The sequence below is a fragment of the Suricata suricatta genome, chromosome 8 (genome assembly GCF_006229205.1).
Source record: "Suricata suricatta isolate VVHF042 chromosome 8, meerkat_22Aug2017_6uvM2_HiC, whole genome shotgun sequence".
Lineage (NCBI taxonomy): Eukaryota > Metazoa > Chordata > Mammalia > Carnivora > Herpestidae > Suricata > Suricata suricatta.
In genome coordinates this window covers 127,429,651-127,446,519 of record NC_043707.1, presented here as the reverse complement: position 1 = coordinate 127,446,519, position 16,869 = coordinate 127,429,651, and the positions used below count along the sequence as shown (strand labels likewise).

Sequence of the window (16,869 nt, the reverse complement as noted above, 5' to 3'; positions counted from 1 at the left end):
TAGAAAAGCCATTGCTTTCCTGATAAAGGGTCAGACCCATCTGGCTCTTTGCCTTTGGTTTCTCTTACCTGCACACTCTTACCTCATTTTCTTGCCAATAACCTTGGACCCCCCCACCTCAAGGTAGGGCAGCCATCTTGTGACCATGAGGATGAAAAATCACACTAGGGATAGCAGAGCAGGCATCTGGAAGAATCCTGAGTCCTTAAGGGCTTCCTCGAGGAGCTGTGAGCTCCTGGGATTTTCGTCTTCTGGACTGGTTGTAAGATATAAAAATCAAACCCCAGTTTGATGACTGTATTGGACAGGCTTCTGCCACATGCTACATGCAGTCCTAGATGCTATAACTGGGCACATAAGCAATGCTTAGTGAATTTTGATGATCCACTTGAATAGCTAGATAGCTACCTGCTCAGCTCAGGCCATTTACCCTCCCCTGAGCCAATAAACACGCATAAGGAATACACACTGTGATGGAATCCTTCAGATTTTTCTTTCTGGGTTAAAAATTCTCAGCGGTTCCCAGTATCTTTAATATGGCAAAGAGCTCAGGGCTTTCTCTTTCTGGGGCGCCATCTTTCTTTTAAATGTTTGTTTGCTTAGAGACCACGAACAGGGGAGAGAAAGAGAAAGAGGGAGAGATGGAGATACAGAATCCCAAGCAGACTCTACACTCAACAGATAGCTCAATCTCACAATTGTGAGACTATGACCTGAGCTGAAATCAAGAGTCAGATGCTTAACTAACTGAGCCACTGAGGCACACCAGAGCACTGCCTTTCTTTCTTTTCTTTTTTCTAAATTTTTTTTTACTTTTGACAGAGAGAGAGAGAGAGAGAGAGAGAGAGCATGAGCAGGGGAGGGACAGAGAGAGACAGTAACACAGAATCTGAAGCAGGCTCCAGGCTCTGAGCTGTCAGCACAGAGCCCGACACAGGGCTCGAACCCATGAACTGTGAGATCATGACCTGAGCCGAAGTCGGCCACTTAACTGCCTGAGCCACCCAGGCACCCCAGCACCACCTTTCTTAAAAGAGGCTAATCTGGGATGCACCTGGGCAGCTCAGTCAGTTAAGCAGCTGATCTTGGTTCAGGTCATGATCCCACAGTTCGTGAGTTCAGCCCCACCTGGGGCCCTTTGCTAACAGCTTGGAGCCTGAAACCTGCTTCAGATTCTGTGTCTCCCTTTCTCTCTACCCCTCCCCTGCTTGTGTTCTGTCTCTTTGTCTCTCAAAAATAAATAAACATTTAAAAAAAAAAAGAGGCTAATTTTGGAGACCATTCCCAACTAGTTGATATAAATGTAAGACTGTGGCATGGGTACACATATTGACTTTGGGATTATTTAGAACATTCATCTTTTCTTTCAACACTTTTTAGGTGGCTAGTCTGCCAGGTGGTAGGCACTATGCTGAGAACTGGGGATGTGGGGGTGTGAGCAAAAGCAGCCCCCCTCAAGGAGCTTAGTGGAGAGACAAAGCCTCCTTGAACAACAACACTGATGAATACTTAATTATAAAGGGAGATAAGTAGCCACACACAGAGAAGCACACTAAAAGATCTGTTCTGGCCTGTCTTGGTTTCCAGGGAAGGCTCCCAGGAGGTGGTGGAATTTAGGGTAACATCGGCAGGTGACTGGGTTCAAGTCTCCATCTGTCACTTACTAACTAATGTACCCTGAGCAAATAATGTAACTCTTCTAGGCCTCCGTTCATACAACTGAGATGTAGGATTCAGAGTAGTTTCCACTTATATTTGCGAAGTTTAAGTGAAATAATGTCCACGGTGTCTGGATCACAGGCAGCCCCTTGGCAGGCAGTTACTCTTAGGATTTGTTTTGGTCCAAGTTCCTGTGTGCTCGGGGGTCAGATGCTGGCGATTCCCACCAGTTCAAACTTGCAAGTTGCCTGCTCAGGAAATCACGTGCTGGGAGAGGCCAAGGTGAAGGATAATTAAGTCCCCAGGGCTGACCCCAGCAAGGACTCCATCTCTGACCTCCCCTAACTCTGCTTTGTCCATGGGGTTTCCAGTAACCTCAAGGCTTGGCTGGCTGATGCCACCTGGTTGAGTGGGGGGAGGTCGTGGAGACCACCCCCGTGATACCCTGGGGAGGTTCAGAGATACTGGCTGGGGGGGGCCTCATAGAGCAGGATCAGCCCCTCCATACCCATCACTTCCTCTGAACTCCCACGGGAGGACTGTGGGCAGGGCCACCCATGGTAGAGAAACTCGGGTAAGTCTGCTTCCCTCCTCTGAGCCTCAACTCCGTCATCTGCAAATAGGTAATTAGAAGAATTGTGCTTCTCACACTATGCTGTGTGTTAGGACCATCTGGGAGAGATTTTTTAAAAACCCAGAACCCAGATGTGCTTCCAACCAACTCGGAATCTCTGGGTGGGACCCAGGCACCAGCATTTTTCAGACTCTCCAGGTGACTCCATTGGGCAGGCAGGGTTGAGACCTGGGCTAGACGGGCCCTGAAGGCCCTTCCCGCTCTGAGGTCGGATGCTACTTGCAGCTATGTGGCCTCAGAGACGGGGCTGAAAGTCACCTCGTGAAGGTGTCATGAGGATTGAAGATTCATTTCTATAAGGTGCTGATAATGGCGATGGGCACCACAGAAAACCTCCGGAGTTGCGGGTGTTTCTTCTCCCCACCATGTCCATGACTCCCGCAGTCATGAAAGGAGGGCACATTCAACTCTCACGGCCTGAGGAGCCCAGGAGGCGGGGACATGACATTTGAGAATGTCCCCTTGGAGGAAGAAAGAATGGCTGAGTACAGCCCATCCACGGGGGACTGGTGTCGTACTGCCCAGCATCTCCGGAGAACCACTAGAAGGAATCTTAGACATTGCCTAGTCCTAACTTACTTAATCAATAAAGACTCTGAGGCACAGAGAGGTTAAGTAATTCATCCAAGGTCACACAGACTTGGGCCTAGCCAGGCCTCAAATCCAGGTTTGGTTTTGCGTTTTATTAACTTCCGTCTAGAAGTCATTCAAAAGAAAATAATAGCATGCTGCAGCCTTCTCTCAGAGGACAAAATCCATCAGCATCAATCAGTCTTTTTGCTTTGGCAGGGAAGCCTTATCTCTTCCTTCTAAGCAGACACTGTGCCTACAGCTGAAAGAGCAATCGTGATAATTAATAATAATATTTTGCACTTGGAATTTTCCCCTGGCAGCAGCTGCTCGGCAAGCATCCACTCATTCAGCCACACGGTATCAGCCAATCAATCAGTCCACAGGAGCCTGTGGCAAATCTGCTGCCAGCCTCTTGGCCTGTGCTGGGTGCTCGGAGGGGCCGAGCAGCATAGGATAGAGTTCCGGCACTCAAAGAGCGGGGCGGGGGTGGGGGAGGAAAAATGAACCCCAACAAGAAGCTGCCACAGACAGAGGCATCAGGCTTTTGCAACATCAGCATCCGTGGCATAGTGATAAAAGTCAGATACCATTGCAGGAGCATCTGTTTGATTTACCATCCTGTTTCCTTCATCTGGAATGCTGCCTGAAGTTCATTGGCCGAAGGTAACGAGCACTCATTCAAGAATAATGCCAGAGAGCACCTACTGCACAGAGAAGCTTAAATGAGTTAAAGCATGGAAAAGCTCTTAGAACAAGGCCACACATATGAGAGCACTCCATAAATACCCCATAAACACCCCATGGTGCTGCTGTCTGTATCAGCAAGGGTCCCACTCAGGAAGCAGATGGAATGCTCAAAAGGTTTGCCAGGAAGAGAATGTAATGAAGAGACTGTTGGGGAGGTGTGGGTGGGGTAAGGGGGGCTATCACGGATGGGGAGGCACCCAAGGGGCTGGCAATAGCAGAATGCTGTTACCATTCCACATCTTGAGGGACACGAGAAGGGGCCACGGAAGAGAGAGCTCCACGGGGGCCATGGCACAGAGAAAAGCAGCCACAGCTGGTACAGGTGAAGCCCACCACAGCCAGGCAGGAGAGAGGGGAGAGAATAGAGGCCCATGTCTCTTTCTTCTTGCCTTCCAATCCCTTCTTGGTACTTCCAACTAGAAGCTAGACGTTACAGGCAGCTGACTGATGGGTGTGGAGTGGCCAGCCTCAGGGGACACGGAGCAGGTCAGAGAACAGCACCCAGCAAGAGGCAGTAGAAGTGGGGGAGGAGCAAACAGAGACTGACCAAAGGGAAGCCCCACCAATGATTCAATATTGCGGTGATGTTTTGGCATGACAATATTTTCATGCCATTAGCCCTAAATCTTTGTTCTAGAATTCTGGCAATGACCTTGAGGCAAAAGCTTTAAAGTTTTGAAAATGTAGATCCTTGAAATGGAACTCTGGGAAAATTTGCCCCCCTAAACTTGGGTTTTGGAGTAGCCGAGGGAGGATTTTGATAAAGCTCCCCTCATATTTATGTGAGCCTCTCTTGCAGTCCTGATCTCCCTTCTGTGGGAAGGCAGGCCTTCAGGCCGGGCTTCCTTCCCCCTTGCCCAGAACCATGGAGTTTCCTCTATCTGGGGCTTTGGAGTCAAACAACCTGTCTTTGGCTCTTAGCCCTCCACACTCAGTGGCCATATGTCACTCAGCTCCATCTGATCATGGGGATAATAATTGTTCCTTCCTTACAGAGGTGTTCTGAGAAACAAATGACGTAATACACATAAATCAATCAGCATAACGCGTGGCACATTGAGGGCACTCAATAAACATTGGCTCTTATTATAACCTCTTGACTACTAGTTCTTTGAGGTCAGAGTTCAGTTTGTTCAACTCTGACCTCAGTATTGAGAATAGTGCCTCATGTATACATAGTAATAATCGATGCATAAAATATGACAATATTCCTATTTTTCCCAGTGAGAAACTTGAGACTCACAGAAGTTACTTGAGTTGCTAAAGGCCACAGAGTTATTAAGAACCAGAGCTAAGATTAAACCCAGGTGATCTGACTCCAAAGCTGTACCTTCTACACCAGTGGTTCTCAAAGTTTAGCAAACATCAAGGTCACTTCAGGCTGGTGAAGACTTGCCCCAAGTTTCTGACTCAGCAGATCCGGGATGGGACCCAAGAATTTGTATTTGTAACAAGCTTCCAGATGATGTGGGTGCTGGACCAGTCTTTGAGTGATGTGGATGTGGACCAGTCTTTGAGAACCACATGTTCTGATTTCTTCGTGTTCCTGTGAACAGTGTGCACAATCCAGTTCCAACCCGAACCCATGACCCTATCCCGCTTTCCAGATGGGATCCTAGAATGTCATCTGAGTTTGCCCAAAGGACTGGCTACTGCCAGTGGGTGAGAATTTTGTGCCTTCTTGTCCCCACTCCCACTTACGTATTTCCCTGCCTCTCCACCCTCATCCCTTGGGCGTAGTCTTGGTGTCTACCATGCCTGTCTTTGCTCACACAAACATGTACACATTTAGTTTTTTTCCATTTTTTTAAGCAAAAATAAGTTTATATTATATAATCAACTCTCTCTCTCTCTCTCTCTCTCTCGTTCAATTTTACTCTCAGGGAAGAAAATTTCTTCCCCCCTCCTGGAGAATCTTCCAAAAGAAACACGTCTAGACACCACTCACTTCTCTCCATCCCTCACAGGTCTACCCCACTGAGTGATATGGCTCATTGGTGAGTGATCTGAGATGAGGAACTTGGAGACAGTAGTCCAGAGCCTTCCTTTCCACTGTCTCCATGGGGACCCAGGTTCTGCTTGGTTCTTGCAGTCCCTTCCATGGCCCAAGGCTGCCTACACCCCAGGAGGGGGGCAAGTCTGCCTATTCCTAGTGTAACATAAGGCATCCTGCTCTTCTGCATTTAAACCCATGTTCTCCAATAGCAGCTTTATCTTTAGTAAAGGCGATGCTTTGGGGCTCCATCTGCCTTTCCCTCATTCTTATTTCTCATTGGTTCAGACCGTGGGTGGGAAAACAAGGGTTTGTTTATTAGCTCCTCTGGACAGTCACCACTTGCAATGTATCTTGGACCTGAAGACCTGGCTCATTTTAACAGCTGATTCTGTTGGGAAGCTTCTGGTTATAAACAACAGATGGCACAACTCAAAGTAGCTTGTACATTAAGGGGGCTGTTATCTCATATGGTGAGAATTCTGTAGACGGATCTCTTCTCCAGCCTCCTGATCTTGGGCTTGTTCCCTTCCTCAAATCGCAGCCCAGCTCTGGGTCACTTTTCCCGTCATTGGGATGGGAGAAGGTCGACCATTGGGTCCCCATGTCCGTTGTGCCACTCCCTGTCTATGCGTCCTTGGGTAAGTGACCTAAACTCTTTGACCCTCAGTCTCATCCTCGATGAAATGAGGGTAACAAGATCTTCCTTCCAAGAGTGAAGTAGGGATGGAACTAAAGCCCAGAGTGTGTTTAATACAGCAAAATTCAATGCGTGGTCATTCCTGCCCCCATTTTCTTGCTTACAACCTTCTCTGGAGGGAAGAGACTGAGGTCAGTACTTAGAGATACTTCGAGTTATGCCTTAACTTAGTTTTGTGTGTACATGTTTACATGTGCTTTCAGCCAGGTGCCGGGAACAGGCCCCCTTGGAACATGTTAGCCATTGTCCTACCTGTTTCCCCTTGGGCCAAGGGATCTTCTTGGGTCTAAAAGTGAAGTGCTAGGTACGAAAAGCATTGCTCTTCCTTGTGGGCTTCTGCTAAAACACTCATAGCAGATGCCCTGCATTCCTTCCCTAGGGCTGCTGGAACCAAGTGCCACTTGCTGAGCAGCTCTCTCCACAGCTCTGGGGAGAGAAGTCCAAGATTAAGGTTTCCTCAGGGCCAAGCTCCCTTGAAGGCATTAGTGAAGGATCTGGTCCAGACCCCCTCCCAGTCTGGTGGCTCTCTTCTTTACATGGTCTTCTCTCTGTGTACAGCTTTGTATTTAAATTTATCTTTTTTTCTAAGGACACTATATCATTTGGAATTAAAGACCCACTCTACTCCAGCATGATTTCATCTTGACCAATTATATCAGAAATGACCCTACTTCCAACTAACGTCCCATTCTGAGGGGTTCCAGATGGCTCAGTCCGTTAAGCTTTCAGCTTTGTCTCAGGTCATGATCTTGTGGTCTGCGAGTTTGAGCCCCACATCGGGTTCTGCACTGACAGCTCAGAGCCTGGAGTCTGCTTCAGATTGTGTCTCCCTCTCTCTCTCTCTGACCACTGCCCCCCGCCCCCAGCTTGCTCGCATGCTCTCTCTCTCTCTCTCTCAAAAATAAATAAAGATTAAAAAAAATTTAAATAAAATCTCAGTCTGAAATGCTTGGGATTACAAGTTGAACATATGAATTGGGGGGCACAATTTAACCCACCACTTTCCCTATGCTTCCACGATAACATCCCCCAAACACACCCCACTCTTTTCCTCTGGGTTTTTGCCACGAGATGGGCTCTGAGATGCCCCTTCCCTTCCATCTCTTCCAAATCCTACGCACCTTTGAAAGCCCTACTCAAACCACCTCTTCCATGAAGCCTTCCTTCAACCTCTGGTCAGAAACAGTCCCTCTTTTCTCTGGCCTCTCATACATTCTCACAGTGGTGCTCTTCCAAGTTGGCCTCACACTTGATTTAGCTGTATGTTCTGATCCCAGGTCAGTCACTTTCTAGCTGGGTGATTTAGGACCTCCCAACTCCCACATGGTCTGAGCCAGAAGCCTCTGTATCATCCAGGGGCCTGTTAGAAATGCAGAATCTCAGCCTCTACCCCAAACCTGCTCGATCTGGACAATCTCGAATTGGACAAGATTATCAGCCGTTTGATACGTACACCGAAGTGTGAGAAGCTCTGTTTTAGCACCAGAAATTTATTTGAGTCTCAGTTCCATCACCTGTAAGATGTGGATATAAGAGTACCTCGTTCATAGGGTTTGGGGTAATAACAGGAAATGTGTGTGCAGTGCTCAACACAGCGCCTAGAGCAGAATCAGCACAAACAATGCCGGTTATAATCATTATTCATATTAGCATAAATTCATAAAAGAGCAAAGATCAAGATTCAACAAAGTAACGCACACAAAGCTCTCAGAATAACCAGGCTAAGCACTCAGTAAATGGTAGCTCTTGTTGCTAATCTTTGTGACCCACCCCTGCATTCCTGCTCACCCACCTGAGGCCCCGCCTGCTCAAACACTGCTCTTCAATGTTTATTGAGAGGAGTGCAATGGCCAAGTTCACAGGCCCATATGGAGAGGGATCTCTGGGCTTCATCTGTACTAATTGCATTCACTTGCCAATGTCAAGGCCCTCCTCCCAGGCTGCTGTCACTGAGCCAGCTGCCCCTTGCCCCTGTTCCACTTGAATCCAAGAGACCTGGACACATAAACACAGTGGTTTCCTGTCTTCATTCACCTCCTGCAGGGTCCACAGCAGGGGGTGGGGGTGGGGTAAGAGAAAGAGGTGGGGGGAAGAGGAGGAGCTGGAATGATCCCTGAGGGTGAAGTGAGGCTGTAGAATGCAATTTTGGAACATGACACACTGCATTCCTGCCAGGAAGGGAAGGGACAGGACCCACTATGCTCTGGGAACATTCTAGCACTTTCACATCCCTGATCTTATGATGAGGAATAAGAGTTAGAACTTTTATTCCCTTTCTGTAGATGAGAAAACTGAGGCACACAAAGGTTAAGGAACTTAGATGAGGTCATCAGGCTGGTTGGTGGCTGAGTTGAGGATCTAAGACAGATCTCTCTGATTCTGGACCCACTGCCCTGATAGGAGGGAAGGGACAGGGACAGGGGGGAAGGAAGACATGTAACACGCATCTTGCTTCCCAGCGTTGTTCACAGCAGAACAAGGTCTAGCACAGAGAAGAAGGTGGGTTTGAGTTGGGAGAAATCTTGGAGAGGGTGCCACTCAGCCTTTCCATAGCCCCTCTCTCCCACAGGCTGACGAACTGAAGCCTTGTGGGAGCAGAGGAAGGAAGTGTGCGTTTACAGAGCCCTGTGCTGGGTGCCCTCCCAATGTGTCTCATCTGGTCCCTTCAGCAGCTGCAGAAGCTCATCAGGCCATTCTGTTCCCCCATCAACCATTATGGGAATTAGGTGGGGTATACATTTTCCAAAAAATCCTATTGCCCCCATTTTACAGATGAGGCTAAGAACAGAAGGAGACTTACCAAGGCTTCAGGGCCAGTGAATGGTAGAACCAGGATTTAAACCCATCCTGCCTGATCCCAAAGCCAATGCCCCATGTGAGAGAATCAGCTCAGAGGCACAAGGAGAGCAGATGGACTCTACCCTCCTCTGCTCCTGAAGCCACAGCATGGCTTGTCTGTGGGGGCATGGGACAAGTTTTTCTTCCTGAGGCACAGCGGGCACCACCCTTATGGCATCGGGAGGTGGAAGAAGTCCAGGCCAAGAGGCCCTGTTCAGTGGGAGCTTCAGGCGCCCCCTCACCCTTGCCTGAGGCAGAATATTCCATGGGGATCTCCAATCTCTGACGCCGGTGGATCCAGATCCGGCCAGACCTCCTTCCCACTGCCCCACTCACTCCCACTAGCCATGTCCATCTACCTGATACCCCTTCTGGAAGCACCATACCCAAACCGAATTGTCACATCCTTTGACCACCTGTCTTATTATTTACTTAATACTTTTCTTTAAAGTGATTAACTTTTAACTTGGCCTCGTCCTAAAGAATAATACCCACAAAGCTGCGGTCATGGGATGCTCATTATTCATGTTGATGGCCATAGAAAGAAACACTTACCGTTAAAATAGAATGTGCTTATTTGTGCACCAATTTAAATGATCTAATGCTCCATCAGTAATAGTTGTATCCAGAAAATTCTGGATGTGTATCTGAAAAACTCTGGTATGCACTTAATAAATCGCCCTGACAACCTGTATGTGATAGGGTTTTCATTTCTCTCAATCTGACAGATGAGGATGTTGTTCCAAGGCCCCGCAGCCAGCCACTGAGGGCACCCAGGACCCCTTGTTACTGATACCCCCTCTCCCCACTGCTTGAAAAACAGCCACTCAATTTCCTATCAACCGTTCCTTCCCTGAGTCCCCAGCAGTGACTTTGCACCCACAGTTCTACCAGAGTGACCATCAGGAGGGCTGACTGTGGCTCTGTCTTTGCTCAAAGCTCTGTTTCCTGGCAGCATTTGATGCTGTCTTACGTGGTCCAGGAACCTTCCCCCACCCCCATCGCAGTAGCCTCTGGGGCAATCCAGGATGGGTAGACAAGAAATTCAGAGCAAGCTTGGGAATCTATCTTACCCTCATGTAATCAAAGTATTGCAAGGGACACCCCCAGCAGGGCCAACCTCCTCCTGCCCAAAGGACAGTTGGAGTCCCCTTCCTATGACTCCCATTTCTGAGTCACAGTTTCTTTATGCTACCAAGTCAGATTTCTGCAGCCAAGACCGGTCTTAGGGATCTCTGATTGCATGGAGCAGAAATCCACACAGGCTCGCTTAAGCAAAGAAGAAACTTATTGGGAAGATTTGGGAAAGCTTACAGATCAAAGGAAGCCCCGAAGCAAAACAGATCACCCAGATCTCAAGAGGAACAAGAGAGCAAGAATCTGGGCAGCTGAAACTATAGCATAATCCCAGCCAGGGCTTTTGTGGATGAGTCATGTCCACCTTGACTCTGTCTCCATGTGACTTCCCTGGAGACTTGAGATCCAGGAGCATCCTGTTCTCTGTTTACCTCTTGGCTGGGGGTTGGGCAGGACACCTTGTCTGACAGCCCCACAGATCCTGCCCATGGTGGAGGAGGGGGATGCTCACAAAAGCAGCATCAGAGCTCTATAATCCTGAACAGGAGGATGTCGGGGGGTGAGGCTGGCAAAACCTAGGTATTCAATGTCATCTGCCACATGGCCTTTAGAAGATGCTGAGGGACCCATCATTTTCACACCCCAGATGGTTCTAGGTCTCTATCAGAGCTATCAAATAAGAAGGGTTCCAGCATGGATGTTCTCGAATACCCAGCCAGACTAAAGGAAGGTGAGAGAAAACTCTGTGGGGGTGGTGGTGGGGGTTTCTTGGCCTCCAAGTCTCTCTGCCTCCAGATAACGGTCAAGCCTGGTGGTGACCAGAGGATCAGGGTGGATTCTGAAGTTTCCAACTCACTCATCCTTGATGCCTCTGTGATGCTCACTTTCAAAGATGGGCACACAATCCCTCCTTCCTGTGTGCCATTCTTTGGACATGGCTTTGCCCCTCCTCCCACCAAGACATGGAATCTGTTTCTCTTGCGCCCTCCTGTCTGAGCCGGTGCTACCCCTTGCTGGATGCGAAGCTGCATGACTTCCCCATCTCCATCTTCAGAAGGCTGGCAGATTTGGTTTTGTAGCCAGTACCTGGAGGGCACATAGAGATGCTACCTGTTATGGATTGAATTGTATCCACCTGAAATGTGTATCTTGAAGCCCTCCCCTCCCCCCACTCATTGTGACTATGTTGGAGATAGGGCCTTCAGGAAGATCATAAGGGTGGGGTTCTAATTCAATAGGACTGGTGTCCATAAAAGAAGAGGAAAAGCCATGTGAGGACACTGCTGGCAGACAGCCTTACCAGAAACCAACTCTGCCAGTACCTTGATGTTGGACTTCCAGCCTCCAAAACCATGAGGTTTAAACTTGGTTTAAACCTGGCATTGCTATGGCAGCCCAAGCCCACTAATGCACTGCTTGTTAGCTGGTAGGATCTCCCAAGAATGAACCCTGGTCCCTCTCCTCATTGCACACTCTGTTCCTTGTGGATCTATCCCAGGACTTAAATGCCACCTGTAATCTGACCACCGCAGAATTTTTCTTGACTCTGCCCACTTTTCTTAAGCCCCATTGTCATCACCTTAATTCAAGCCAACTTCCCTCACTTAGTACATCAGTCAGCTATTGCTATGATAATGCTGTGAAACAAATAACACTCCCCCCAGTCTCAGTGGTTGGCCACAATAAACATGCTTTTCTTTCTTTTTTAATGTTTGTTTATATTTGAGAGAGAGTGGGGATGGGGCAGAGAGAGAGACAGAGACAGAGAATCTGAAGCAGGCTCCAGGCTCTAAGCTGTCAGCACAGAGCCTGACAGAGCTTGAACTCAGGAACCATGAGATCATGACCTGAGCTGAAGTCAGACACTTAACCAACTGAGCCACCCAAACATGCTTTTCTTGATGATGGGCTTGCGAGTTATTTGCGACAGTACTTCCTCAGGCTACAGGTCAGGTTCTGGTCTTCTCTATAGGTCTCCCCTTTCTCCATGGACCAGGGGCTACCCAGCACGTGCTCTCATGGAACATGGCAGATACATAAAAGTATAAGCCAAACCATGCAAGTCAAAGCCCCTGCTTGTGTTACACCCACTAATATTCTACTAAAGGAAGTAGTTAAGCCCAAAGATGATGAGGCAGAAAAATAGTATTCCTCTCACAGAAGGGAAGCCACACTGAGGGCCAGGAAGGGAGGAAGAATTGGAGGCAAATAAGAGAAACTACCACACCAGAGCTCCTATGAAAGCCTCTATAATGGGCATCTTCCTGAAACTTCTGGAAGAGATACCTTTTAAAAGAACATTCTGATTGTGATGCCTGAGTGGCTCAGTGGGTTAAGCATCAACTCTTGATTCCAGCTCAGGTCATGATCTCACAGTTCATGGGATGGAACCCTGCGTCAAGTTCCAAGCTGACAGTGCAGGGACTGCTTGGGGTTCTCTCTCTCTCTCTCTCTCTCTCTCTCTCTCTCTCTCTCTCTCTCTCTCTCTCTCCTCTCTCCCTTTCTCTCTGCCCCTCCCCTGTTCACATGTTCTCTCTCAAAAATAATAAATAAACATTTAAAAGAACATTCTGATCAAGCTGTTCTTCTTTTTAGAATCCATTGATGGCTTCCCATTGCTCCTAGGAAAAAAGTCCAGATTCTAACTGGTGTCCACAAGGTGCTGTGTGACCTGGCACCTTCCCACCTCTTACACCATTTCCCTGCCTCACTCTGCTCCAGCCACACTGGTCCTCTAACTCCTTGAACTCACCAGGACACTCCTCCACTCTTGGCCTTTCCGCATCTCTTTCCTACACCTGGAAGTTCATCTCTATCTTTCCTCCATCTGCCTTCCTGGAAATTCTTCCAGGTCTCCAAGTCTCTATGGAAATGCCATTTCTTCAGGGAGGCCTTCCTGGCCCATCTTCCACCCTGCAACCTTGGATCCCCTCTTGGACATTTTCTAACTTCCTGTGATGGACTGAGATTCATGTACCGTACTTCCAACCCTTCCGTACTTCACAATGTGACTGTACTTTTTGGAAAGAGGTAACTGAGTTAAGATGAGTTCATTAGGGTGGGTCCTATCCAATGACTGATGTTCGTCTAAGTAGAGCAAATTAGGACAAACACAAGAGGGAAGACCACAAGAGGACCAGGGAGGAGACAGCCATCTGCAAGCCAAGGAGAGCTATCAGAAGACATCATCCCTTTCAGTACCTGAATCTTGGACTTCTAGCCTCCAGAATCATGCACGACAGAGTACATTTCCATTGTTTAAGCCGCCCAACCTGTGGTGCTTTGTTAGGGCAGCTACAGCAAATGAATACACTTCCGGCACTTTCCTTCCTAGCATGAACCATGATGGTAGTGACGCATTCTTGTATCCTTGCTTGTGTGCCCATCTCTCCCACTAGCCTGTGAGCTGAGCAGCCGCACAGGGACCACATTGTCCTCTTATCCCAAGCTCCATCCCCAGTGCCTACCTCTGGTGACTGACACACAGTAGGTGCTCTAGAACCATTTGCATAAATGAATATACAAATGAGCCTCATCTCAGGAGACAAAGGTGGGGAGTAGAAGATGGTGGCACTGCAGACCCACCCCGTGACTCCCCTGTCTCTGCTCTTCTGGTCCTAACAACCCTCCCGACGCAGAACTGCTCAGCCAGTGAGACTTGCGATTTGATTTACTCCCTGGTGACATCATAGCCATCACCATGGCAACACCCAGCGATGCCTATCTGCCAGACAAAGTTGCTTTCATCAGGAAAGGGCAAATGGACACCAAGGGTGGGAAGGAGTCATTTGTGGGGCACAGCGTCAGCTCTCACAACCCTGCATGGGCAGCCAGTGCCCGGTAGGGCTGCGGCTGGTGCCACATCATCTGTGTCCCTGTGGAGGGCAGCCAGGACTGCCTTCCCTGCTGTGGGAGAGAGCTCTTTATCTTTGAGACAGGCCAGCCAGCCGGAAGCCAGTGTGTAGGTGGAGGCCAAGTTTAGCACGGGCATGTCTGGCTGGTCTACCTGCAGCATCTGCCCGTAGCCCCTCCAACACCGGGCACAGCCGGGCTTCCGTCTGTACATCACTCTTTCCTTCCTGGCTTCTTACTTTTCCTCCTGCCCACCGTCTTCCCCACCCTCCTTTTCTTTCTTTTTTTGGGGGAAAGGGGTTGCAAAATCTTCTGAGAACCTGCTGTGTGTCACGCTCTATCTTAGGCATGTTCGCCAGTGTCCAAAGGGGTCTCTGCCTCATAGATAAAAGAGTGGAGGCCTCGCACTTGCCCTTTGGGAGGTGCTCTGAGGCTGTGGTTTGAGGCGGGGGCGGGGGGAGGGGCGGGGTGCCCATCAAAGAGGAGAGATTGTTGCTGGTCTCCTGAGTGATATCTCCGGGTGCGTTTCTTGCGGGGAAAAGATTGTAAAGGGCAGTTGAGGGTGGCCGAGATACCACTGCTGGTCCTCCAAGCATTTAGAGTGCAAAGGGGATTTTGAGGGCCAGTCTGGAAACCCAGCCACCATCTTACCTAGGCAAATGGAGTCCAGATTCCAAACTTTTAGACACTACCTCCATATAAGCAGAGTGCCCTATCTAGTGGTCTCCCTGAGGCCCTCAGACCTCCTTAACCCCACAAACAAGCGGGTTGGAAACCCAGAAGACACCACAATCCTGCCTAGTGCTTACCCCGCAGTTAGAGCTGCCAGGTTGCGAAAATATTTAGTACGTAACAGTCAATGTAGGCTTACATCAGGGGGTCCCGGGCTCCCACCCAGCACTCCACTGTCTGGCTGTCTGATCTTGGGCAAGGTGCCCCTTCTCAATGAACCTCAAGGTTTTCAGCTGGAAAATGGGGATAGTACCCCCTGCATTCCGGGATCGTTGTGAGGAGTGGTATACAGAGGGCACAGATGTTACAGAATCTTCTTGAGGAAGGGAAAGCCTGCCTGCCAGCCTCCCGCTGGCAGAGGTGTCAACGGGGAAGGCAGAGGTTGAGAGATACCCCTGAGCTGCTGCCGACAGAGGAGCCGTGACACTCTGCCTCTAGAAAGGTCCCAGCAAGCTGCCTGGGCCAGGGGAAATCCAACTGTGATGACGCTGCCCAGACGCTGGACGATGTTTCCATGCTTGTGAGGGACATGCACTGGCTGAGCTCATTTCTTTTCCCACAGATCTGCCGCCTCTGCCCCAGCCCTTGCAGGAGATGGAGAAAAGAAGGACTTTCTGGACCTGCTTTCAGGCTGTCCACTTTCGACAAGTACCTGGGCCTTTCCAGGAGTCGGATCTGGTAACTGTTCTCTGCGTCATCATGGATAGCATTGGTGGGTAGAGAACAGCACTGGTGTGGGCTGTGCTTCTTTTGACCTGTGTAGTTCCAGAGCACAGTAGGGCATGGCACACAGTAGGCACTAGTAAATGCTTCTTGGATGGACAGGTGGATGGATGGATGGATGGATGGATGGGTGGATGGATGGATGGATGGGTGGATGGATGGATGGATGGGTGGGTGGATGGATGGATAGATATATAAAGTCCCGTGAGCCTAAAGAGAGATGGACTCTTTTCTGCCAGAGAATTCCAGAAGCATGTGAAGCATGGGCTGGGCAAGCCGTGGGACTCAGGCTCTGGAAAAAACTATGAAGACCACAAAAGTACTTCAACCCCTAAGGACCTTGAGACCCAGGGCAAACCATTCCTGGTACATGTGCAAGGCATATTTCATAGAGGGACTGTGGGCTTTGGGGCCAGCCTAGCCCCCCATCTCCTGTTGTAGGTGAGGGCTTGGCTCTGGGTTTTTTTTATTTTAATTTTTTTAATATTTATTTATTTTTGAGAAAGAGATGTGTGAGAGCAGGGGAGGGAGAGAGAGAGAGGGAGACACAGAATCCGAAGCAGGCTCCAGGCTCTGAGCTATCAGCACAGAGCCCGAAGAGGGGCTCGAACCCATGAACTCTGAAATCATGACCTGAGCCAAAGTCGGAGGCTTAACTAACTGAGCCCCCCAGCTGCCCCTTGGCTCTGTTTCTTCTCCACAGCAGGGCACAATGGCACCTCCCTTACAGGGTTCTTACAAGGTTTCTGTGAAGATAATGCTAGTTAAGCAGTTTGCATAGAGCCTGACACCAATACGTATGCACTAAATATGTTAATGTTATTTATGACATCAATAAAACATGTCAATGTTTATCATGTACAAGTACCCACAATAATATCATTGTTGAGACAGAGGGACCTCAGGCAAAGAGCAGATATGGGGAGAATAAGAGGTTTACCTTTATTTAGTTGCATTGTTCCCTGATCCCAAATGACAGCCCCCCAAGCCCCGCCCCCCAGAGAGGCAGCTGCCAGATCTGTGATGAGAGGGCCCTGTGTCCCAGACTGAAGGAAGGGAGGCCAGAGAATCCTCGTGTGGTCCGTGGAGAGCACGATCCACGCGGAGTTTTGAATGGGGCCTCGGCCAGCCACGGGGAATGGGAAACCGCAGACGCCGGAGTTGGGTTAGGGGCTGGTAACGCCTGTGGAAGAGAGGAAACGAGGTAGGGGCTGTGCGCAAGGGAGGCGGGAAACAGATTTGGAACATAGTTTCAGAATATTGATTGGGCACTTTTCCCACCACTCTGATCTCTCCATAGCAGCTCAGGGCCTTCCCTCTAAAACCTACCTGATGGTTTCA

At 49.1% G+C, this 16,869-nt stretch overlaps 2 long non-coding RNA genes across 5 annotated transcripts; one reads left to right on the top strand and one right to left on the bottom strand.

Annotated features, from left to right (window-relative positions):
* Positions 1-2,904: 2,904 nt before the first annotated feature.
* LOC115299163 lies at positions 2,905-13,847 on the bottom strand. 4 transcript variants are annotated; one of them, XR_003912019.1, is made up of 5 exons: positions 13,689-13,847; positions 11,106-11,307; positions 6,559-6,732; positions 3,481-3,570; positions 2,905-3,125 (listed from the first exon to the last, which is right to left on the bottom strand). It is a non-coding gene; the product is annotated as an uncharacterized LOC115299163 (long non-coding RNA). The 4 variants fall into 4 exon arrangements; XR_003912018.1 differs by lacking the exon at positions 6,559-6,732 and having other exon boundaries at positions 11,078-11,307; XR_003912016.1 differs by lacking the exons at positions 2,905-3,125; positions 3,481-3,570; positions 6,559-6,732 and adding an exon at positions 7,796-7,904.
* Positions 13,848-15,425: 1,578 nt separating this feature from the next.
* Positions 15,426-16,382, top strand: LOC115298113. The gene is made up of 3 exons (XR_003911606.1): positions 15,426-15,483; positions 15,768-15,969; positions 16,235-16,382. It is a non-coding gene; the product is annotated as an uncharacterized LOC115298113 (long non-coding RNA).
* Positions 16,383-16,869: the final 487 nt, after the last annotated feature.